This window comes from Phodopus roborovskii, unplaced genomic scaffold (assembly GCF_943737965.1).
Source record: "Phodopus roborovskii unplaced genomic scaffold, PHOROB, whole genome shotgun sequence".
NCBI lineage: Eukaryota > Metazoa > Chordata > Mammalia > Rodentia > Cricetidae > Phodopus > Phodopus roborovskii.
The window spans coordinates 4,180,128-4,206,430 of record NW_026126482.1 but is presented as its reverse complement, the minus strand read 5'-3'; the positions used below and the strand labels follow the sequence as shown (position 1 = coordinate 4,206,430).

General features: G+C 47.8%; 1 protein-coding gene across 1 annotated transcript in view; it reads left to right on the top strand.

Moving 5' to 3' along the window:
* The window catches only part of Ntrk2 (neurotrophic receptor tyrosine kinase 2), a 320,583-nt gene that overhangs the window by 280,062 nt on the left and 14,218 nt on the right, over positions 1-26,303 (top strand). The window lies entirely within an intron of this gene.

Here is a 26,303-nt window from a genome sequence, read left to right as displayed (position 1 = left end):
CCGTTTTTCCTGACCCTTGGAACAATGGAGACTTTTCAGTAAATGGAACCAAGATGGGGAACACAACAAAAATGAAAGTAGAATCAGACATGGCAGAGGCCTGGTCCCTGCGGTGTGGGCGGGAAATAGAATACTGATAGATTTTGTTCTGAGCAGACCCAAGGGTGTTTGCCTTCACTTGATGGCTGTGGTGTCAACAGAGCCAAACTAAACCAGTTATGAGGCAGCCACTGTAACTGCACTAGTTAGGTCTGTGACCCTGAGAGTGTGACATCATGAGCAGTCCTTTAGGAGTCCTGGGAATCCGTGTTTCTGTCAGCTTTTAAATGTTTATGTTTTTAATAAGATACACACACACACACACACACACACACATCCTGTCAATGTCTTAGTAGGGTATACTAGTGAACTGAAGTTGTGTGATGGAAACAGAGTTGGACAAAAGCCTGTGGGCTGGGGCCTAGCTGGGTATAAGAGGAAGCCCTGACCTGAGGGTACAAAGACGGGCAGTTGCAGCTAGTAGAAAACCAGTGTATAAGTGGCCTGAACCAACTGTGTTAGCTCAGGTTGTGATAACAAAATACAATGAGCAGAAGTAGCTTAAACTGCAGCAATGCCCTCTGTCACAGCTGAGTCCCTAAGGGTTGTCGCCGTGACTTACTGATGATGTCCACCCTATTGTGTCTCCATGCGGACAGCAGACCCTGCCATCTATTTTGGAAAGGGTTCTGTTGGGTCAGGCCTCTACCCTATGACCTCATCCATCCACAGTCACCTCCTTAAATGGGCCCTCTGCCATACACAGGGAGTTACAGCTTCAGATACGCATTTGATAGGAATATAATTCATCTCACAGTCAGTACTATGACAGTTGTAGGAGCCTGAGAGAATAGAATATCTCCCTATAAAACTGATCACAGCATTTTCATTTACACATTCATGCAAGACCTGATGCTATCCTTACTTCTTCTTACATCCAACTAAAACATTGAGAGATAGTTAACTTGTCTAGGGAATAGCCATGAAGAACACTTGCTGGCCAGTCTTTTCCACAAGGAGAATTGAGGACAGCGGTTTGAAAACAAAAACTGTGCACATGGCCGGAGGACAGTTATCAACCCGCAGGGTTCCCTTGGCTTTTGTCCATCTTAAATATTTTCATGGCGGAAGTAATGTTATAAAAACACTCTGAGACTCACGGAGGGAAATTAAATCATCCCTAAATCCACATGATTGCATATCTGTATATTTTTACATGTTATTTCCTTATAAGTTTGCATGCAGATATAGATGTAGATATAAGGGCAAATACATGCTGGTACACACACACATGCATATATATACATAGATAGAGGAAAATTATATACAGTGCATGATGGCACATACAAAAAGGCTTTGGTTGTTCATGTCACATGAGCTCTACAGTCCCTGAAAACAGAGTTAGCAAGTGCTGGACTTCCATCTGGGTTTAGTTTCATCCCTGATCTGCTAGGGTAACAAACTTACGGGTTCTTATGTTTAGAAGTTTTTTATTTAATATATGTTTATGCTTAATTTGTGGCGGCTAAACTCATTTTTTTTTCCATCTTTACAGTGGTGCAAAAAGGGCCTTCACTTGGTAGAAGCCACATTCTTTCACATCTTGAATCAGATCTTTTCCCAGGCAGGAGACACCACACACAGTTTTCATGCGATGCTGGGCAGTGGCATGAACTGCAGCGACCCCTGCCCTCCGCCCCCGTCAGCCATGTGCCCACTAGAGGGAAGGCCCTAAACAACTGAACCAAGGTGTTCTGAGGGTTGGGGACACTGGATGCATTGCTGTATTTCTAGGTAATGATCCGTTTGCTGAGGCCTCGCCCTAGGACAAGGAGCACCTGTGTGGTGTGGATTCATTAACACTGAACTTGGGGCGGATGGGCTGGATAGAGATCGTGCCACAACAAAGTTGATTAACGCATGTATTGTCTCCATCGGGAAGGCGTATCCCAGTCTTTTGGACTTAGTGACTGAAGACTGTAGTTCTCTGATGCTTGGGGACCAATCTTGAAAGGACACTTAACAGTGGAAAATCTGAGGAGAGACTCTGCTCTGTGCTTTGGTAGGACAGACATGCCAGGACATTCAAATTGTAATTGCCCTGTGCATGGCTGTGAATAACTGGAAAAGCACCATGACTATTGATTTGAGGGTTGCAAGCCAATTCTATGGAGTAGACAGACTTCAAAGGTAGAAGTAGTGAGTACTGAAGACCCTGCTTTGACTCCGGCACACACCATGCACACTCTGATCCTGTCTTCATGTTCACTCTCTCATTCAGGGTTCATGTCTGGCCTGTTTGATAAGCTTTTCCCTCACTACAGTGAATCATCACTATGTTTTAATGGCCCAATAACCTCATCCCACACAGTTAAGTAACCCATCATCATTCCCAGCACTCTTTACCATTAGATTTCTAGATGTTTCTATTTCTTACTACTGTGACCGATGGCGTGGCGCATGTGTCTATGTAGAGCTCTTGCTCTTTGTCTGTTTCATGCTTTTGGATTGGTCCCTGTGAGTGGGACTCCACCGTCATCCCAGCCTGGGTGAGATGCTGAGGGTGACTTGCCTCTGCTTGGGGTATCTCATGTTGGGTTTGGATAGTGAATTCAGAACAGGCATCCAAGCTCAAATGCTGAGTGTGAGCCTCAGGGTAAAATATAGCAGCAACTGGGAAGACAGCAGGTGGTCCAAAATACTCGCCCCAGTCACCCAGGCCCGGTGTCCGGAGATATCTTCATGGCAGTGTGTGTGTATCTAAGGGTTGAACAGAAATGAATGGAAAAACACCGATGCTTAGCGTGGCACCTAGTCTTTGACACTTTACCCACACTTCCTGACTGTGTGTTTTTACTATTGATTTTTCACATCTATCTATCTATCTATCTATCTATCTATCTATCTATCTATCTATCTTGAGACAAAGCTGCAGTATTTATTGCAGGCTGGCCCAGAATTCACCATCCTCCTGCCTCAGCCTCCTAAAGGCTGAGATAATAGGCGTGCATCTACCTCGATATTGACTTTAGTAGGTTTTATTTTTCAGTGAGTAACTAATTCTTGGACTATATAGAAAATAGATCAATAGGTACAGGGTAGATATTCATTCTTATGATTATGTGTAACATGTAATTAGGGAAATTATTTTCCCGATCCATTATTTCCCATTTTGTTTTGGGAGCAAAATATAGTTTATATAACCTATAGTTCAATTTTTATAGTAACTGGTAGTACATTCTGGCTTTTTCATTTTCTTAAAATAATTGAAAAAAAAGGTAATTCAATGTCTTTCCCCCCTTAAGTGGAAGAATTGTTATTCTAATAAATAACATTTTACTATGACCACTATAGCTACCAGATAAAAGGAATTTATTTGAGAGAGAAAAATCGTTTTAAATGACTATGCTTTGAATTACCTAAAGTGATAGTTTCTGAGTATTATTAATAATTCTGAAGTTAAAGCTGTGCAGAAAAGTAACTAAAATAACTTATCCAAGAAACTAATTTCATTGAAAGGCAGGCTATCAATCTAGTTGATTGGCCTGCTTTAGATGGAATGCCTCTGTGACTGTGTAGGCATTCTGATTGATGAACGAATGAGTTGTTTACTTCTTTTTAATGCTTACATGGCATATCGCTTTCTGTCTTGCTGGAGGGGATTGTGTGTTGTACCAGCCCCCTATAAGAACGAGTCCAGGCTTCACACCAGCATGACAGATTTGGAAGGAGAACTGAGCTGATGGCCTTTCACCAAGATTGATTTTGTGAGACCTATGTATTGAGCCATCTACAAGGATTCAGGACCTGCTTCATGACGCTAGGTTAGCAAAAACAGGATTGAACAGGATCCCTCTCATCAGACCTTAAATGACTAGTGGTCCTGCTGATGAACAGGCTTGTGAGTGCATCTGCATCACTAGTGGTCCTGGTGATAAAACAGGCTTGTGAGTGCACCTGCATCACTAGTGGTCCTGCTGATGAACAGGCATGTGAGTGCACCTGCATCACTAGTGGTCCTGCTGATGAACAGGCACCTGAGTGCACCTGCATCACTCAGGAGCCTCGGCAGCACTCGAGATCTCTAGGCTTCCCTGCCATGCCCTCTCCTAGATGTCCTGTGGCCTCTGTAATACTAAGGGGACATTTGATGGATCTAAATCCACCCAGAAACCCAGTGCCTCTCTCTTCCTTATGCTGAATCAGTCGCTGCAAGGATGTAGACTTTCCTGTGGTCCCCTGTATGAAGTAGACCTTCGGGGGAAGAGGCCACATCTCCACCCAGGCTTGCTGACCCTTTCTCATATCTCTCACATGGGGCACCCACCAGAGAACATAGCTATGTGCAGTAGCTGTAAGCCCTCTGGAGCATAGGGCAGCACCTCTTTTGAAGGAAGCAGCTCCTGTTTGGGATTAAACATTGTTCCAAAGATATGCCATAGCCTAAGTCAATCCTCATTCCAGAAAAACAGTGAGCAGGTAAGATGCAGTCGTGATCAAAGGGGTTGGGTGTCACGAAGTCCAACAGATTCAAGGATTTGCTCTTAGATGCTTCATTTCTCTTCCCTCTGCCATTCTTCCTCCGCAACACTTCTCCATGAAGCAAGGGACAGGGGAGTGGGGGAAGGCGGTTCACATCTGCCCCTGCTGCACGGAGTCTTAGGGTTGAGGTCATTTTGTAGATGTGCGAGCCCAGGGAAAAGTCCCTTTAAATGTCCCGGCCTCCAGGTTCTGACATCCGTACCTAAGTGTTCTTTAACCTTTCACCAAATTGCTCGCTCAGAGTTTATAATCAGCCCCATTCCCATGGTAACCTGGGAACTCGATAATCCCAAGGTAAGACTGACGGATGGGGAGGTCACCTACCATGAACTATGCTACCTCTCACACTGAGGCTGTTGCTAGTCCCAGGACACCCACAGCACCTGGTGGTCCAGAGATGCTGGAAAGACAGCTGGTAGCATGTCTCTTGCAGACTTTTCTGGCATCCAAGCCTTCACGATTATTTTAACTCATTCCTTTCACTATAAACAGCTCCCGTTGAATCCTTGAGTTCCTTCTAATTCTGGAAATTAAGGGCAACGACACCAGGATCCCTTACAGAACACGTGTCAAGCACTGAAGGAAAACATGCCCAAGCCACAAGGCCCGAGTCCCACAGAAACTAGTGGTTTAGATGAACACTCTGCAGGAGTTCAGACTTCCACTCCAGTACAAACCCTGGGTGGGTCAACACCCTCCAAAACATGTAATGGAGGGTCAGGATACAGTAGCCACCACCTTCCATGGGAGGGTCCTCTGTGCAGAAAAGGAAAAGCTTTACCAGGGTAGAAAAACCTAATCAGGCCCTTTTAGAGGAAACCATTTCTGATACATTTGTTGAGAGGCTTGGGGCCATGCGTTGAAGAATCAGGCCTCTAGAATCAAGGGAGATAGAGATTTGGGATCTTAGCAAGGGTGACTGTTCTTTCAGGACCTTGGTCTCATCACTTCTGAAGTCACCGGGCTGACTAGATGAGCCCCTTATCCAGCCTGCAGGAAGCCCTGGGCATCTCCAACACCAGAAAAAGAAATGTAACAACACCATTGCCCATCACAGATCCATTGTAAGGACAGAGTGAGGGAACCAAAGGGTGGCTGTCTGCATGTCCCACGGCAGTGGTCATCATTCTGTGTGCATTGCTTGGTGGCTTCCCTCAAACAGACTGTTGGGCTCCACCACAACACCTTCTGGTTTAGTAGGTTTGTAGGGTACCTTAGAGTTTATGGAAGGCAGGTTAATTCCATTGACCTCAAACCTAGTGACCCGGCTCTTAGGATTATGCCCTGGGACCCTCTCCTGCATGTGACAAACATATTTACAGCATTTTCTCGGACTTTGAAAAACTATCCATAGTTCATGAGGAAGTGCCAGCTATAAACTAGAAAGAGTTGCTACCGGGGTATAAAGTCCTGTCTGGCCTTTGCTTTGAATTTTCACTTTGCCAGAAGAAAGTTTCTTAAGTGATCTATTGCATGTGTTGTTTTGTTCCTTTTGTATCTTCAGTCGGAGATAGGATAAAGGAACATCACAAAATTTCCAACAGCACTAATATATCAAACAGTGAAGAGTGAATTCATTGCAGTTACCAGAAACTCTGAAGACAATGTTGCCTTCCCTTTATGCAAGCACCTTTGGCTAAGTTACCAAGGCAAGACTGTCTTCTTCAGGGGCAGGCAGGCAGGCAGGCATGCAGGTGGGAGAGAGAGAGAGAGAGAGAGAGAGAGAGAGAGAGAGAGAGAGAGAGAGAGAGAGAGAGAGAGAGGTATAGTTCTGTCCTCGCAAGGTGCTCGCAGAAGCAATTACAATTACTTCTCTTGTTAATGGATTATTTTTGGGGGGGAAATCAGACAGAGCCAGCAGCAGTCAGACCTTAGCCAATTTTTTGACACGATTTGAGTGTCCCCCTTTTCCACAGCATAAACTGACTAAACTTTCCCTTTCTGAGGTCTTGCAATTTACCTCCATGCTTGAGGAAGGTATGATCAGTGGGCTAATGAGGTTGACATGACATTTATCAAGCTTTTGCTGGGGTCAGAAACCCCTCAGTGCACCTTACAGTAAGCACAACTTTTGAAACCCAGCACAGGACTCCAGCGATAGCCCCCAACGCAGAGCTAAAGAGTGTGCGTGTTCATCACAAAATGTTCCAGACATCAAATTTGTGGTACAGCCTGAAATCTTGACTGTCCCTCTGCCAAAAGGCTAATGGCCTCCAGCCAAAGGGTTACTAAAGGGTATACCCACCTTGTGACTCAACTCTGTGTCCTCTACAGATATAAGGGTGCAAAGCTTGGTTGAGGTGTGATTCTTAAGTCTAAACTCCACCCTCCTGAATTAGCCTAACCTGATTTGAGATTTATTGCATGGTAGTTCAGCTGTCGCCAGCATCCATATTGGCAAAGGGAATCTCCATTAATTCAGTGTTCTCTGTCAAGGACAATTAGACACACTGACAAGAAGCACATTTGACTATCCATCAGTAAAGGCAAGAGTTTCATATGGTTTTTCCTCTGCAGTTTCTGGGACCAATTATAAGGCCGGAAGGGGCGCGACAGAGAAGGAGAGGGTGTGGGCTTCAGCAAGACAGACTTAGAGGTGTCTGTCCCAGCACCCTGCATTTCTAAGGAGCAGGTCCTTGCAGCTGCAGCTTCAACCTGCACAGACATGCCCTCTGTGTTCTCTGGTACAGCCTCGCAGACATGAGAGGTGGCTGCAGCCTGGGTTCCTGCGCAGTAAACCGTAGTCACCTATCTGGCAAGTATGCTTGGAGAAACCCCTTCCACATGCTGCAAACTGCGAGGTCCCAGTGCTCCCATTTAACGGCCCCACAGGAAGTTTCTAGAGGAGTTGCTTCAGTTCATGACTCAAACTTTGTGTCATTTTGTAATCTCAGGACACCCCAGGCCTTTCCTCCTTCGGCAGGTGGTGCTCACCTGAATCACCTGGATGTGGGGAGGCCATTTGATGTGATGCTGGAAAAGGCAGGCCGTGAGAAAGACAGAGAGGAGAGTGGCCTTGCACCCACTTGGGGACCCCATACAATGTCCAATAAACAGGGAAAAGTGTCCTTTAGACCAAAGTAGGCCATCTTCCAAAGGGGCATGGGAACACAGGCCACTTTGTGCTTTGGATAGAATCCTAGTGTGGCCTGTGTCTGATGAGTTTGGTGGACAAGCTCACACTTCCTGTGTATGGTATTGCTTTTTTGGTATCTTCATATCTATAAAGGTCAGTGATTACGACTCAGAGAGATCACCACATTTTTGGCTAATGAACCACTTTTCTTACAATTTTACGTTGATCACTGGGTTTAAACTCACTTGGCGCTCATTAATGTCTGGTCGAGAGCTGCTTTGAATGGATAAAGAAATGATCTTGCTACATGTAGATGTCACACGGCTTCCGGCACAGCATTATAAATACAGTATTTGGTGCAGGAAGGGTGTCACATGACCTAGGAGTTGGGAGTTAGGGCCGTGTGCCGTGTGACACAAACTTGATGCATCTCCCAGGATGTTTGGGACCCGAAAACACCGAGAGGTCCATGTAGAGGAAGAGGAGGAAGCTGGGGCACAGAAGCCCAGGTGTGCATGTAGAGCCAAGGGCTTCATTCATAGGGAGGTCTAGATGGCGTGAAGTCGTGTTTGTCCAAGCGATTGAGGTGGCATTGTGTAAGGCCTGGGCTGTTAGAAGAATGAGGATAAAGGTATGAATCAGATTCACCTTGGATCTTAATCTCTAAATTTGCTCTGATGCCACCCTGACACACGCACTTACTGTTAAAGAGCTGATCACTTCTCACCAAATTTGGAAAGGCTGCACAAGGCAAATCACAGGAAAGTTTGTAACGGGGTTTTAATGAACTGGGGATGCTTTAGGGAAACCAACCCTTCGACCGTAGGCATGCCTAAAGGGTTCCCTAAAGTCCTAAGAGAAAGGGATGCTCCTTGGATGGGAAGCATGAGCCATCGTGAGGGAAACACCAGGCCATTCGCCAAGCGTTGTGTGAGACTTTTCCTGTGGAGATGCAAAAGACACATCTACTCACCCCAGATAGGGATCCCAGTACAGACCCAAGTACAGGAATCACCAAAACCCAGCTTGGTGAACCAGTGATTTTATTGGGGTTACTTACAGGAATATGGGAGCAGAATGACTCAAAGACATCTGCACCACCAAAGCCCACCCCAGCCCTGGAGACAGCTGGGAAACGTAGCGCACAGGCGGAAGTCAGCTCTGCTAGCTGGAGAGTCATTTCCCGCTGACTCTGGCAGCCCTGCGGGCTCCTGTTTTTCCAGGCAGCTGGGCTGGTCTCAGTTTTCCTTTCAGCACAGCAGTCTTCAGCCTGACCGGACTCTCGACTTCCAGTGCTTGCTTTGATAGGAGGGGCCTAGGGACTCCGGTCAGTTTCAGGGACTTCCTGAAGCTGTTGTGAATTGTTTCCCTCCCTGTCCCTGCTCAAACAGCTTCCTAGCAAGATGGAATGTTTCAATTTGCAAAGAAACTGTGACCCAACACCCTTCTGTGTGAAGGGGCCTCGAGGCAGGCAGTTGCTAATGTCCGCATGTGCACCGCAAGCACAGATTCAGGCAGAGCAGGCTTTGAAGGCGTCTTCACTGTGACACAGCCCCAAATCCCACAGGGCTGAGGCTGTTGGGAGCAGCTGCCGGCACAGACTGACATAAAATGAGAAATAGCTGTGATATAAACTAGGACACTGGATTTAAATCTGATTATACCGCAGAGAAGCATGGTGTTATGGCAGCCAGAATAGGAGCATGTTCTAAATGCAAATATATAGTATCAGAACACAGGTGACTCAGCAAGGCTCGATGGCTGCAGATCACCAAATCAGTTGAAAATCATCAAACTAGCCTTAGGAAAATCGCAACAAACCAACATAGTAAGACTGACATTCCCACAGCCAGACCCAACTGCTCAGCCCCTCCCCACAGCAGACACACCCTCCCTCCCACTCCGCCCCTCCCCAAGCCAGACACACCCTCCCTCACACTCCGCCCCTCCCCAAGCCAGACACACCCTCACACTCAGCCCCTCCCACAGCAGACACACCCTCCCTCACACTCAGCCCCTCCCCACAGCCAGACACACCCTCCCTCACACTCGCCCCTCCCCACAGCCAGACACACCCTCACACTCAGCCCCTCCCCACAGCCAGACACATCCTCACACTCAGCCCCTCCCCACAGCCAGACACACCCTCCCTCCCTCACACTCAGCCCCTCCCCACAGCCACCATTCTGCTTCTAGTTTATACGGATTTCTGCTGAGTGACTGCATATTTAATGACTCTTCTCAAAAACTTGTATTTGTATTCTTCACTTTGTTGCTATCTCAAAATCCTTGTTACTTGCTCTCCATCCATTCTTCGGTGTTTTTGTGATTGCACGTAAGATGCTCATAGAACGTTGTAGTTGGATCAACTGCAATATTTTCCATCGTCGGTATTCTCACAACACAACTGAAAAGATCCCTCAAAGTAACTTCTCATGGTAGTTAAGTTGTTAAGCTCTTTGCAAGACTGGGTGATTGGCACACGGCACGTCATGCAGTGTTTTCTGATCTGTACCTTCAGCCACTTTGTGTCACAACCACATGCCTGGTTCTCAAGACTCCAGAATTTGGAGAGTCAAGCAGTCCACAACTGACCAGAGCTTTTCTTCCTGCATGATGGTCAGAGGTCTTAGCATGAGGTCAGGTGATCCAATGAAGAGAGGGTCACCTAAACTCTAGTTATAACCCTGCCTCCATAGCCTGGATGGGCTTCCTGCTGCCATCGCCTGCTAATGATTCTGACTCTTAACCCCTGTGGCGAGGAGTAAGTTCCCATCACTTGCTTTTCAGGACTTTCTCTCCTCATCAGAATAAGAAGTCAGTTTGCCCTGATTCTCTTAGATTACAAAGCCCATAGGCACTGTGGAAATTAACTTCTTAATTCCTTGTCCTGCGGTTTTTTGTTTGTTTGTTTTGTTTTGTTTTTTGGTTTATTTTTCCTTGCCTCTTTAAACCATTGTCTTTGAAAATGTTTTCTTCTTTGGAGTCTTCCTTGAAAGTATATGTTTTTTTTTTTTCCTATTTGTATAAATTGCCTCAGCTTTCAATTTTTCCTTTGTTGTCATTAGACACCTTCATTTATTCATCACTCCTATTCTTTGGGGTTTTTAACTAGTATATATTAATCGTACAAAATGATTGGTTTCACTGTACTATTTCCATGCATATTAAAAAGTACCCTGGCCATATCCAGTCCCCCTCACTCACTCATCCTTCCCTCCCCATCTCTGGCCTTCTTCCTCAAACCTCCTGAATTCATTTTTTTTGCTTGTTTTGTTTTGTGTTTTGTTTTGTTTTTTAATCTAGAATCCACATTTATTCACAAAATTAATCTCCTGAGGAGTTCCCCAAACCTAGGCTATCCTGTGCCTTTGTGCCCAGAGAACATACTAGGTACAAAGTCAGTTGTTAACGGCAACCCCAGATGGGTGGTGTGGGTAGTGAAGCTTTTTCTTCATCCACTCCTTGCTTGGGTAACACAGCCTTATCCCCATGCGGCCTGCGGGGCCGCTCCTGAACCTGTTTGAGACCCGGTGTGTAAAGTACGATAGAAATCATCTGCAAGTGTAAGGAACTCCTATTATCTCCAATGGCTCTAAGTGAAGGCAGGCAAGTACCCGGCGGCATCCTCGCCTCTAGCCTGGCATCTTCAATGGAGACCGTTGAAAAGGAGCAAATGGAAGCCTTGTCAGGTGTCACATGGTGAGCCAGGCCTTGGGAGTCAAGCATGTCACCAAGCCTTTGTGTGGAAAATGACATCAGGAGAAAAAGGTGAATGTAACATTGCTGTGCATTTTACTCAGTAGGAACAAACGAGGCTTTTATGTGCATGGATGGTGCCCCCTGAAAACCAATTGCCTCTGTTTTGTGTGCTCGGATCCCTCCTCCAGGCCCAAGCCCTCTCTGGCTCTCAGGGTCCCCTGGCTTGGCTGCTGAGAGAGTTGCCAGCCCTGGCTTGTTTTTGTGAGTTGTCAAGAGCAGATAAAGGCCTGTAGTCTGTGTCCCCAGCTCCAGTGAAGAGGACTGTTAAAAGCATTGTGGCCCGCCTTTAGAAACTCTCCCGCTGGTCCTGAAGGGAGCGTGTGTGTGTGTGTGTGTGTGTGTGTGTGTGTGTGTGTGTGTGTGTGTTTGCTTTGGTTTGGAGAACTAAACACCCCTTTGACATTCTGACTGAGCACCAGCTACTTAACACCAGGGCAGCTCAGAAAAGATGCCATGAGCTCATGACACAAAAACCTCAGCCTCCTTTAGAAACAGGGATAGGAGGGGTCTGAACAAGAAACCTTGTGCAACAGAGAGAAATGAAGTAAAATGTGTCAGAGGACACTGGGGCTCCCCGCAATTAGGGGGGTCACCAGCTGCACACTGTTGCAGTTTTGTCCAGTTAGGGAAGAGACTCTGAGTGCTGTTGGCCAGGCATCATTCTCCATCACAGCACCAGGGAGTCCCGAGTCTCTCGGGGGCAGGCGGACATCAGGGGGATGACCAGCAGGCGCATCTGCCCTGCCCACCACGCAACGCAGCCCAGCAAGTGCACACACACGTGCACACTGAATCCACCCTGCCCCACTCCTTCCAAGGAGGCACCTCTGGGTTCCAGCTGTGACTTTTGATCGCTACAGTCATAGTGATCAAACGGCTTTAGTGACCACATTAACATTTCCCCGGCATATCCTGTCCCTGTCACTGGTCACTGTCCCAGAAACGACGAGAGCCTTGCAGACAGGCTCAGTATTTTGTGCTGGGTCCCTGTGGGCATGGTACCGTGGACCTGAATACATGTGGACTGAGAGATCCAGGACTCTCACCAGGCCTGGTTTAAGCTATCCTACAAGTCCTTGCACCTTTCATTATACATCTGTGTCTTCAGCCTCAAAAGCTTTGTTTCCAATGGCTTCACTCCCAAGACCGGCTCTTTATTTCCCTCCCTTTCCAGTCCCCTTTGGAAATTCAACAGTGAAATTTTTCCTCCCTACATCTCTATGGTGAGTTTTCCTGGCTTTGGAAGGCTTGGTTGCCATGGCAGCAAGCCTCCTCTGCCCAGAGCCAGAATGAGGGGATTGTTGGGGGGGGGGGGGGAAGGAGATGAAAAGTCATTAAAGTCTGCCAATTAGCATGCAACACCAGAGCTGCATGTTTCCCTCACTAGAGAGCAGCTGTGTTCCTCAAGGCCCTTGCCAGTGTGACCCTGTGCAGCCCGGAGCAGGCCTCTCTGTGCAGTGCACCTGTCTGGAAGCCTCTGTCTGTGGGAGGCCTACCATAGCCCTGGCCCAGCCGGGGTTCAGCTCCTGCTGCCCTAAGTCCCTCCCCTCCTTGGAACCCCTGTCCTTTGCTGTTCACCATATTGAAGAGGGAGCCTCATAAAATAACCCCAGTGGTGAGAAGCTAGGACATGAAGCAGCAGCAGCAGCGAAATCCACCCGCCGGGCCCTCATCTAGTTAATTATTTGTACGGTTGTCTGTCATCCACCAACTGCAGTTGAAGGACAAAAACACAGCATGTCTCAGTATACTGTTGGGTGCCTGGTGCCTGGGAAGAGGAAACTGTCCCAAGTCCAAAGGCATCAGTGAGGTAGATCTTCACTGCCTCTGGAGATCCAGGGAATGCCAACAAGTCAGAACTCTGAGCTCAGAGACCCTGGAGTCAACAGCTCCACTTGCAAAATGGGCCTCCAGGAATGTCTTACCCCAAGCTCCTCGATGGAGTACGAGAACTTCTTAAGTTCGGTGGGAAATGGAATTCTTGAGACTGGACTTGAAGCTGCCACTTTTTTGTGCTCCAGTTCAGTAGATTAAAATCTGGAAAGCACTGGGGTGATAAACATCCCCAAATCTGCCCCGAAGGGGCATCTCTGTGTGTTGCTAGTACATCAGTGTGTATTTCTTGCCACTGGGAGTAATTAATTTGGATGTCCATGATGTCTGTGCTCCCCAGGCCTTGTGTGGCCGCCTTGAGACCAGCATCTATTTCCAGAGATTTCCAGATAGTGGTGAAGGCTTCCCTGGTACCACACTGCCCAGTCACTGGCTCAGAGTAGAGTGCCGTAAATGTTTGCCTTCTCCACAGACCCTCTCACGTCTCCTGCTACCCTGTGCCAAGCCTGCACTGACTCGATTTTGGGCTCCATGGCTCCACCAGAGTGACTGTGGCTTAGTACTCAGAGCAAAGCCTGAAGTGGGATCTGTGTCAATTAGCATGGTGTCCCTTTATAGTTTGCCTCTAACCTGAGCAAGCTGGGTGATGGGGGCATGGGACCTGTCTGGATCCTACCGTAATAGCCTGTGTGTCTCTAATTTGTTTAAAGTAAGAATGAAAGAAAGATCACACAGCAGTTCTCGCCCAGCTCTCCGTGGGACCTCTCTGGAGGTCAGGATGGAGGACATTTGCAACCCTCCTCTTGCTTGACTCCTTTGCTTGCCTTGTTTCTCAGCACAGGACCTTGCTTGCACTCATTAGACATAGCCACAACCTAAGCTTTCTCCATGGCAAAGGCCTGGAGAGCTGGCAGAGTCTCTCAGGGCCCTGCCCAGACACTGCTCCCCTTGAGGCCCTAACACTGTGGCCGGTCCACGGTCTAGTGACCGCTACTATGGAGATGACTCAGAAATACTCACCTTTGGCCCAGGCTGCTCATGCACAGCCAGGTTTCATCCAGGACAGTGCAAAGACCCCCTCCATCTCAACACGATCATGCTGTCTCTTGTCCAAAAGCCTTCCACCAGCAGCATGCCTCAGGATGGTCGAGTGTTCCCTGGCTCGGTAGAAATGACAACCTCTCCCATTTCAACCAGGAGGCAATCTCTCTCCCCACTCTGATCACCGGAACCTTCCCTGTCTTTCCTAGATGTTCACAGCAGCTCCCAGCTGCCCCCAATTCTGTCCCCCTTCTGAGCAGTAACCACATGTCCTTTCTACATCATAGCCCGGCCTTGCTGTTTTTACCTTAAAATCTTATGAGTCAGAGCTTGAAGAAGAGAGGGATGAAATGGCCCGGAGAATGCCGCACCTGCTGGTCACCAAGCCCAACGCCATCTTCAGTTATTTCCCTTTGCTGATGCACACACACCGTGGTATACCCCGTAAACATCTCAACACACGGCCCCTCCCACCGCAGGGCCTTTGCACACGCTGCAGTCTGCCTGGAATTAATCCTTATTCATTGTTGCTGTTTGAATTACAATCCTTTAACAAGCCTTTTAAAACATTGGCTGTAAAAATTAAAATATTTCCCCACACATTGGTAATTAGTAACCTTCTGAATCCACCTCCTTTAGCCACTAAAGTGTTATCCCCAAAATGGCTGGCACCTTCAGGTACTAAACCTATCCATATGTTTTGGTTAGCCGGTGCCTGTTCAGTAATATGAACATCTCTTCTAATTTTTAAATTTTTATCTTATTGTTAGTGTGTATATGAGGAGTGTGTGAGGACAGGAATGGGCATGCCATGTGTGGCAGACGGTTTCCAGGAGCTGATTCTCTTTCCGCCTTAGGGTCTGGAGATGACTGAACCTGTATTCACCCTTCGCATCAGCCCATCTTGCCTATGCATATGACGTCTCTCCTGTGCAGTGTTATTAGCTCACAATTTCACAAATTATTTTTCGAAGCTTTAAAACATAGTTATCTCTCCTGCTCAAAGTTCTAAGAAGGTGAGGGCCACGCCCACCATTATTTCCCTGTGGGTAACAATAGGTTGAATGTACACGCACTCAGTAGGTGAAGAAGTGTGCAGAGCCTGCTTAGTCTCCATTTGACTTGACCCCGAGTCCCACAAAGAGGAAGACAACCTTCTCAGAGCAGAGCATCACTGTCTGCAAAGCTGGGCTCTCAGCCTGAGCAGCTCAGCTGGGCCCAGTGGTCTCCACATCCCCCACCCTGTGAGTTTCCCGAGGCTGAGGAAAATGCTTTCCTTTCTTACCGTGTTGGTTGCTGCCGCGCTGTGGAGCTCTTTAGCATTCTGTATCCGCATCCTGTCACCGTGACCCACTTTCAGACTTTGAAGCTCCACCAACGCTGACAGAATCTGTGCTGGGGTATGGCTCCCCCTCCCTGTCCCCTAAATAAAGGATGAAATCAGAATGGCTGTATAGATGCTGTCTCAAAACAGTGAGGTATTTAGAGAGAGAGGTATTAACTAGCTATTGGCTACTGGCATTTAACATTTGTCGAGTGACCAAACTCTGCTGAAGAGTGAGGAGAAGGTGGAATGTAGGAGCCCCTGCCCAGTATGTGCCAGGCCTAAATTAGACCCACACAGACCAGGATAACTCTTGCAGATTGGGATGAACTCTGAGCTGGGAGCTCAGGGGCTGCTCAGCTGGTCCTGTGCAGTGTGGGCCAAGCCATGGATGCTCTCAGAGTCCCATTTCCTTAATCTGACGGTGGTCATCACTGTGTTTAAGCTGCTGACTTGCTGTAAGATGTCCATAAGAAGCTAGAGTACGGCCAAGTCTCAAGATCTCAGACAAAGCACCTTCATCTATACAACTAAACAGAAACCCCAGACTTGGTCCAGGCTGAGGGTAATAATTCAAGACTAGAGGTTTTTAACTCAATAGCTCACACCCACTTGTCCAAAGGGACTCGGTCTTTAACACAGGACAAGAAACACATGCAAGCAACCCTTGAGATCCTCAGATAAAGCCAACAGATTCTTTCTAGTCTTTCCAAATAGAGCAATCCTGAAAAAGTAAGGAAGAGAGATCTTTACAAGGAGTATGTATCTGATTGGCCACGTGCCCCAAATGTAACAAGATGCTTAAATTGACTTAACAAAGAGCCCTGTTCTCAACTGTGAAGGGATCATCATACCCTTTCAATTTGGACATTATTGCGAACATATGAGACCCATGTACACAGGTCATAAAGATGTCAAAAGAGGGAATAGATTTAGCATGAAATATTAACTCAGGAAACTGCATTTCTAAAGCTGCAGGCCTCTTCTCTTTCCTGCCAGCAAGGACGCCCTCTGGAATGTGCTCGCACTCACGGCTGAACAGCTGGGGAAGTGTTGCTCTGTGGGGCCCTGTAGGACCTCCATCATTGTTTCCTCCTCGGCCAAGCTTACAAAGTCAAGGCTGCTTCTAGAAAGATAGCTCAGCAGTTAAGAGGGCTGGCTTCCCTTGCAGAGGACCAGAGTTCAGTTCCCAGCACTCACGTGGCATCTCACAGCCATCAGTAGCTCCAGTGGAGACCTAATGCTCTCTTCTGCCCTCCACAAGCACTGTACATATGTGGCGCACAGACACACACACAGGCAAAACACTCATATACACAAAACAAAAGTAAATCTTTTAAAAAGCAAGGCTGGAGGCATCTTATGAGAGGGAAGCAAGAAAGTGACGCCTTTCCGTCCCACAGAATAGTGAGCTCCAGACAGGGCACAGGTGTCCAGGGCGCAGGTGTCCAGGGCGCAGGTGTCCAGGATGCAGGTATCCAGGGCACAGGTGTCCAGGGCGCAAGTGTCCAGGGTGCAGGTGTCCAGGGTGCAGGTGTCCAGGGTGCAGGTGTCCAGGATGCAGGTGTCCAGGATGCAGGTGTCCAGGATGCAGGTGTCCAGGATGCAGGTGTCCAGGGTGCAGGTATCCAGGATGCAGGTGTCCAGGGCGCAGGTGTCCAGGGCGCAGGTGTCCAGTGCGCAGGTGTCCAGGGCGCAGGTGTCCAGGGTGCAGGTGTCCAGGATGCAAGTGTCCAGGATGCAGGTGTCCAGGATGCAGGTGTCCAGGGCGCAGGTGTCCAGGGTGCAGGTGTCCAGGATGCAGGTGTCCAGGGCACAGGTGTCCAGGGCAGGTCCTTTTCTGCTTTTCACATGGAAAATAGAGATGCTCCCTGCTCTGCTGTCTCCTGACAGCACATGACTAAAGAGAACTTGACACGTTATGAAGTGCATGGTCTACCCATGCTGTCTGAGTCCTTGGAGATGCACTGGCTGGTGCCAGGATGCCATTACTCGAGGTGAGGCAGACATCCAGAGTGGTTTAGGGGCATAACCATACCATGGCATCATCTCAAAGATGAAATAAAAAGAGTGTGAGAATAGAAGAGAGAGGTGGGAAGAGAAAGGGGCTGCACCCAGCATTTGCCCCACATCTTGACTCGGTGGAGCTTTCTGGTGCATCTGCTCATAGACTTTCTCCACTCTGGGGCTGTCGTAAGGGTGGCGAACCCACAGTTGGCCACATAAAAGTCATGTGGGGTCTGTTGGGTCTATTCATGCTCAATGTCAGTGACAGTAGGAGAAATGAGTCAACCTGTCCATGGGGAGCATCATCCCCAACTGATAAACTGTCATAGGGTCCCAGACAAGACATGGACAGCAGCCACATAGGCTAGGTGTAAAGTTTGAGAAACACTGGTTTTTTTTTTTAACCTGGAATCTATGGTTGTGAGTCTCGTGTAGACAGTGCTAAGGGCTTGGCATAGGGGTGAAGGTCAGAATCAACAAGCTGAATACTGTCCTAAAGTGGATAGGAGGTTAAATTGGCCTATATTCTGCTTAGAGGAGCAGGAACCCAACCACTGAGTAACATTTAAATTCAGATCTGGGTATCCCAGGATGGTGGTGGACCATTAAGAGTGTAAAGGAGTCCCTCGACTGTAGGCGAGGTTCTCAGGAGAAATTTCAGAGTTGTGAATGTTGAACTATGAGCGGGGGCTCTTCACTGGCACCAGCCACTCTAAGACCAGGTGGGCAAGAGTGAAACCAGGCACGGAATGGGCAGGGCGGTCAACACGGAGCCAGGTTAGCTCTGCTGGAGGCCGGTTCGCTATACAATATCTGGTGTCCATCTGGCTCACTACCCGCTCACAGACCAGTCTGGGAAGTGGTGGGAGATACTTGGTCCGGGAAGAGTCTATTTGGTGGGGACAATTGATAATAGTTTATACACAGATTCATCCCTCGTCCTGTGTAATGAGTCCACCGCTTGGAGCTGAGGACACTGTATTTCTAAGTCAAAACTTTGTGGGCTTCAGTTGAGTTTGCAGATATTCAAATGCCCAGGGGAGGATTTGGGCATAAAGCAAGAGGTGTGTAGTGTGAACCAGGGGTTCTGCTTGCAGATGGGGAACTCATAATTGGTCCATGCAGCAGAGTATTAGGAGCAGGTTTTCCCACCAGCCTGGTCCCGGAGCAGCACCAGCCCCAAATAACACACCGAGACGCTGTATTCGATATAGAGCTGTTGGCCTGTTACTAGTGTTTCTTATTGGCTAGCTCTGTCTTAAATATTAACCCATTTCTATTAATCTAAGTGTTTCAAAGTGGTTTTATCTTACCGGAGAGAGGGCCTGGACTTCTTCTCTCTCAAGTGTCTACATCTTGACTCTCCTCTATTACCTCTCCCAGAATCCTCCTTGTCTCCTAGTCCCACCTATCTTGCTTTCCTATTGGCCGACAGTGCTTTATTCATTAACCAATAAGAGAAACATATTTACAGAATGACATCTCCCATCAGCAGGGCTAGAGCAGAACAAGAGGGTTAACGGTCTCAGAAAGACTTGATGAATGCGGGTCAACATGCTGCATGAGCCAGCTCAGGTGTGGGGTCCCATGTCCTCCTCCACCAAGCCTCCTTTTCCCACCCACGTTTTCTAACCCATCATTACTTAATTGCCCCAAGTTTAGCCACGCTCCTTCCCAACCTGTCCTGCCACATGGATTTCAAACTATGTGGTTGCTGTCTGCGCCTTTTCCGCCACACCCATCAGTTGCTTGCCCTTCTCTGGCTTTCCACAACTCTCCAGGGACAGGTCCTACTGTCACTAACACAGAATATGAACAGAGTCCCACACCCCCACCCCGTGACTCTTTATGTGGCCAACTTCGGGCTCACCATCCTCACCGTCTGTGAAGCAGCTCCAGAAAGAAGAGAGTCTATGAGCATATGCACTAGAAATCTCCACCATATCTTACCAAGGGACGCTGTGGTATGTGTGACAAATGCTAGGTGCAGCCCATTTCTCTCCCACCTTGCTCCTCTGTTCTCACACTCTCTCTGTCTCATCTTTAATGGAATGCCTCTCTCCCCATCCACACTTCTGTTTTCTTGGTCTTGTACTCCCCGGGGAACTGGGACAGCTGAGGCTTAGCCTTGAACTCTGCTTCCTGGAACAGTGCCATTCTTAGTTTTCAGAACTTGGTAGAAGATGCATCCACCAGCTAGGAGTTGGTGGCTCAAGTCTTTAATTCCAGAGGCAGGCAGATCTCTGTGAGTTCAAGGCCAGCCTGGTCTACAGAGTGAGTTCCAGGACAGGCTCCAAAGCTACAGAGAAACCCTGTCTCAAACAACAACAACAAAGATGTATCCACCAAGGAAAGGTACTTGCTTTGCTGCTGGAAGGATCTCTTATAAGAAAGAGAAGGGGCTAGTGAAGGTGAGGTAAAGGAAGTTCACGAACACCCCAATAAAGAATAACAGATATTTATTTGGGGAGCACTCACACATGACGATAAATAACCACCACCATCTTCTGCCCCTGGAGGTGCAGTCTGTGATGCAGGATGCTCAGACCACAACCCAAGAGAGAGCCCAAGCCAGCCCTTCCTCTTCCTTACAAGGGGCCACCTCTGTCTGCACACCAAAGACACACCCTAAGGCCGTAACCTCAAGTGTATTGGCAGGACAAGATGCCACTACAATAAATGTTTTTAAAAGAGTCTGATACACGTTTAAACTGTCAAGACAATACTTTAAGGGTTTTGTCTATGATATTGCCACAATATTGGACCAATAAGACAAGTACCTTCATAAATAAAGACACATCTCACTAATAATTAGCGCTTCTTCATTTCATGTCACACGATAAACCAGGGTCTAGAGATCTTTAGCAAGTGTAGCCTTGGAGTTTGAGAAATGAGGTGAGGGTAGACTTGGTCTCTAATAAGAGAGTCAGGTATGGGGGAACAGTGCCCCAAGGCCTCTTTCCTAGCCCTCATTGCAACTTCATCTCTGGGGCAACACTTCCTTTCGATGGGTTTCCCGGTGCACAGATTTGTGGGAGGAAGGAGGAGACTTTCTCCTGGCAGCAGCTGAGTGCATGTGCACAGTTTCCAAAATGCAGCCATGGCCTCCTCCCCTCCTCAACTTTCAAAAGGACATGGATGGGACGCCTAGCCTTTTAAAAAAGATTTTATTGTCTTTTTATTTCATGTGTATGTGTCTACAAGCCACGTGCATGTAGTGCCCTCAGAGGCCAGTTACTGGACGAGTTACAGACAGCTGTGAGTCAACATGTGGGTGCTGGGAATCGAACCTAGGTCCTCTGCAAGAGAAGCCAGTGCTCTTAACCACTGAGCTACCCCTACAACTTTTTTAGATAACCCTTAAGGACATTGCTTCAGTCATTGTAGAACCTACACCCTCAAAACACACACACACACACACACACTTTAAAAATCATACCAGCTTTAGGTTCACAGTAAAACTGAGCAAATGTAGTATTCTCGATGATTCTGTCCTGGCTTTGTTCATCTCCCTTACTGCTTAATCTTTATTTCTGACCAGAATGGAATGTTTGTTATAGTTAACGAACCTGCACGGGCTTGTCCTTTTTACCCATAATCCATAGTGTTCACTTCCTGCACTGTTATGGAGTGTGGGGCTGTTTTAACAGTTGTAGACCAGGATACACCAGGCAGAGTAGGTGCTCTGCTCTTCGGGTTATCTCTTCTCCACTGCTTAGTCCTCACCCCCTGCAGCTTCTGACAACCAATCTGCTTTTGGCATTTTGATACCCAGGATTTTCTCACATAGTTGACACCATTTTCAGATTGGCTTCACTCAGTAATAAGCTAGTAAATTTCATTCATGTGTCCCATGAATAGTATTCCACTGTTTCATGTACTGGTGTGTGTGCGTGCGTGTGTGTGCATGTATGTCTGTGCGTGCATGTGTGTTCGTCTATCAAAGGACGTTTTTTTTTTTTTTTTTTTTTTTTGCTTCCAGGTTTAGGCAATTAAGAGAAAAGATGCCAGGCACCTGCTATCACGTGCACAAAAACGTCCAGTTACTTTTGGGTAACTACCAAGAAGTGAAATTTCTGGGTCATATTGTGGGAATGCGTTCAGCTTTGTAAGAATCAGCCCAGCTGACTTCCAATAGCACGGAGTCCCTCTCAGACTGATTCCCAGATTTTGAGCTTACATGCAGTCATGAAAGCAATTACCTCCAACTTCAGAGTCCACACTTTCATCAGCTTCAAGGCTTCTCCTCAAGCACCTGGGTCTGGACTTTGCAGCGAATGGTGCTATTGCCTAATTTAGGGGCTTGCAGGGGATGGGGATGTCGAGGGAGAACAGAAACAGGAGGCTTTGCCGTGGTTGTTTTTGTCCTGACTCCTCTGTGAGTGACCTTTACACAGCCAGAAGAAGGTGTCTCAGACACAGACGCCGTGTGCAGAGGCTGCCTTCCCCGGAGAAGCGCCCATGCATGCTTCACTCTTTACTGACAGGCCAGCCGTCGGGTTCAGTCCCTGTAGCTGCCTCTTTCTACCGCCTTCCATCTCTTTTATAGCACACAGCTCCCTTGTCTAAGCAGAAGCCCACATGTGGAACATGATTCCAGACTCCCCTTCAGGAGATACTTCTGGTCTATATTTATATGGAATTTTCTTAGAGTTCCTTGTGTGGTTTCAGGCTGGGGATCAGGGAGTAGAAAGAGAGAGATGGATTGCCTGGCTCTGGGAATATTCCAGCAGAAGAACAATGCTTCCAATTCTCTTACTCAGCTGCCCCCCTCCAAAGACGCACCCCCAAACAGAATATAGGATGTCAGGCAATTCCAGGGCCTGTGTATACCATTGTGAGGATGGGAGTCTGACCCAGCAGGCAGGGGTTGTGCTCAACCCTGCTGGGACGAGAGCCCCCTTTACTCCCTTCTAAGGTGAAATGTAACTCTTCCCCCACACTCACGCATCCAGGCCAACACTCAGATTTTTGAATCTAGGGGAAACAGAGAAGGCCTTGAGTGTTGACAGCCGTGTAGATGTGCAGCCAATGGGTTTCCACAGCTGCCCTCATCGGCATGCTTATGCAGGAAGGACCCGATGTTATCCATATCTGAAGTTTTCCATAATCTAGGGGAGCTACTTCCTCATAAGCCACCCTCGCCTTCTTGGCTTGTCCCGGTATTCTCCTCCTGGTAACGGTGGCTCCTCAGGTGGGGAATGCATCTTCAGGTGTTAACTGGTTTCCTCAAGCTAAATGAGCATGTATCCCCACTTCCTGGCCCCGAGTTTTCCTAAAATAAAGTTAGATAGAAATGGAGCCCTTGAGGAGACCCCAGAAGGACAACTGAGAGAGCGGTCTATGAGGATGGCTGGGTTTTCATTATCAGAGCTAGAAGCACCTAGCCCGAAGATGGGGGATAAGTACCGGCGAGAGCCCAGCTCTGTGGCCATGGGGAGCTTCCCATGGGCTGCACATCTCCCTGACAGCTCATCAGAGCTTCCCCTCCTGTGGAACCAAAGTTTTCATCCAAGCAAAACAACTGGACCACTATAAAATAATAGTGACAGCTCTAGCGATGTAATATCGCTAGATGAAGCAATACCAAAGCATTCAGCAAATGGATAGAAGCCTTTTGCACATTCCTCAGTAGAGGAAGCATCCATCCACTGACAGTTTTGCCAGACTCCAGCCATCTGATCACACCCTTCTTGTTATTCGGCTGTCTGGTAATGTGCTGCACTCAGAGCCGATTCCCATGAGCACAAAGGCAAAGCTTGAGTCCTGAGGACTGAGGGGGAGTGCCCATCAGCAGGGACATGGGGATCACAAAAGATCTGACCTTCCTCCCTGGACCATAGAGGCCTCTGCTCTCCAGGAAGCAGTTTCTGAGTCAGGACAGGGAAACCTTCACAAGATACTCTCAAGATCACGCCAAGCCAGGCCAGGAGGGGAAGAGCTCAATGGGTTTCCTGCCAAGTCCAGCTAGAACTTACAGCTAAGAGGATGACCTGGAGGCCAGGGTAGAGCATTGAGGTCGCTCTCTGCTGTTCTATCTGCTGTGTGGTCAGTGTTCACGCTCTATCCGCTTCCCTCTGAATGTTAGCAAGGTCTTCTAGTTCCCCCAAGGCTGCCAGGACACCAAGAGAGATATGGGGCTTTCCTGGCGGCTAGCACAGAGGAAGCAGCCAAGATTAAAATGAGAGAGAAATGGGGAGGAGGAGGAGAAAGGCGTTGGAAGGCAGTTCGTTACCTCAACCCCACCCGGAAGCTTCCAGCCTGGGATACCTGGATTCTGCTGCAGCTTCTTTCGCTTTCTTTCCTTCCTCAGCCTGCACACACCTCTCCTTGGTCCCCTGCTTGTATCACAGAAGCCCATTTGTTTGTTCGCTCTGTTGGTTGTTTGGTTTTCCGAGACAGGGTTTCGCTGTGCAGCCCTGGCTGCCCTGGGACACACACTGTAGAGGAGACTGGCCTCGAACTCACAGAGATCCACCGGCCTCTGCCTCGCGAGTGCTGGGATTAAAGGCGTGCGCCACAACAAGATTGGCTTGTTGTTGTTGTTGTTTGCTTGTTTGTTTTTTAACTTAGAAGCATCAAGTGCAGTCAGACCAGTCAGGTCATGAGAAATCATTTAGCCACATATCACTAACTTCAGGATTTGTTGCAAAGATTGGGTTGTTGAAAAGCCTCAGACCTTTGTCCTCAGACGGAGGTGGAGTCAGGGGATGGAGAGTCCTGGTGGAGGGAAGTCAGGTGACTAAAGGAACAGCCTGAGTGTGGAGTGGGAGCCTAACCCCTTCCTCTTTCAGTCCTTGGTTCCTGACCGCCCGGGAAAAGCTGGCTTCCTCTGTCACATGGCACCTCTCTTCATGAAGCACTGGCTCTCCTGTGGACCTGTAAGGCACACTACCTTCCTTCCTAGTGAATTCTTTAACTCTGCTATTTTGAAAGCTGCCCAGCGAATCTACATAGCAAACTCATTCAGCACACTTATTGAGGGCCCTGTGTGTGTCAGGCAATGCCCCAGACATGGAAATGCAAGGAGCTTTACCAGGACCCTTTCCATGGAGGATACAGACAGGACAGGAACACTGAGCGATGAAGTCTTCAACTACGCGGGCCCACCTAAGGTGCTCACATAGTTATTATTATACAACAGGACAGAACCAACTCTCTTGCTTGTATTCTGTGTCTCTGAATACAAAACACTCTTTTATAAGATTGTTTTGGGGAAAGATGCTTTAAATGCAGCTGGAGAGTTGGCTCCTCGGTTAAGAGCACCAGCTGTTCTTCCAAAAGACCTGGGTTCAAATCCCGGAACCCCCGTGGCAGCTCACACCTCCAGATCTAGGCCATCTGGTGCTCTTTCCTAACTTCTGAAGGTACAGGGCACACATGTGCTGCACAGAAATATACAAACAGCCATAAAAGGAGTAATCACAATGAAAACTTGAAGATTGTTTTGTGGGTCAAAGTGCCTGGTTGTGAATCGCCAGTGATCCGGTGGCAGATCTCAGTAGTCTCCGTGCGTGCCTCTGCCTCCCAAGAGGCATTGGGAGCTGGGCATTGATGAGACAGAACAGCATGAGCCTTGAGAACCATCTCTGATAACGTCCAGAGGAGAGAATGGAAAGGTGGTGATCACAATGGCAGGGTTTAGCTGCGGTTTGCATGAGAAATGTCCCCATAGGATCACGTGTTATACTTGTTTCCCAGTTGGTGGCGCTGTTCAGGGAGGTCATAGGATACTTGACCCATCTGTAGCCCCGCCCACTTCCTTCTCCTCTTCTCTGCTTCCTGTGTCAGAAAAAGATTAGCCAGGTTCCTGCCCCTGCCTTGTCGTTTTGTCCCTGCCATTCTAGATGCTAAACTGCTAGGAATTGGAACTATAAATAAAAAAAGTAAAAATAAAAATAAAATAAAAAACCCCAAAGAACCCCCTTCTTCTTTAAGTTGCTTTTGTCCAGGGTGTTTTATCACAGCAATAGGAATGTCGCTGATACAAGCACTTTCTGGAGAATTCTTTCCCTAGAGACTAGTACCACAGAGAACAAAGTAATGAGCAGGCCCACCAACTGACAGACCGTGGTAGGTGTGTGGGGGAAAGACCACAGCCATGTTGGACTTGCTGCTGGTACCTGATGTTTCTTCAGGCCGGATGACTATTGGAGAGATCCAAAACAATGCAATGAAGGCTGAGACACAGACTCAAGGGTAAACAAGGACTTAGCAATGGCTCCAAGGGTTTCCACTTGAGCAAGGGTTTCTTCACAGTGGGAGTTTTTAAGGGGATGAGGAAAAGAGGAAGAAACAGGGATCCAAACTCTCTCTCTCTCTCTCTCTCTCTCTCTCTCTCTCTCTCTCTGTGTGTGTGTGTGTGTGTGTGTAGATCTGTAATCTTTGGGTAAGCAGAGAATGGATCTCCAATGGAAAAGAAAGATTACTCATGAGCCCCATGCTTTTAATTTTTAAAATGAGGATCACCAGTGCTTTGACCCAGAGTTTCTGGATACTTTGCTTTGGCTTGTTGGCATCTGTCAACCCTAATATTCTAAGAGTGTTCTTGTCTCCATCCCTAAAGACAAATTTAGGGCTGAAAAGAACTGCATCCCCAAGTCTATGTTCTGAAAGACCTTTATATGTTTCATGAAAGTTATTTTTGTAAATGGATGCAAGTAGACTTTAACGAGCAAA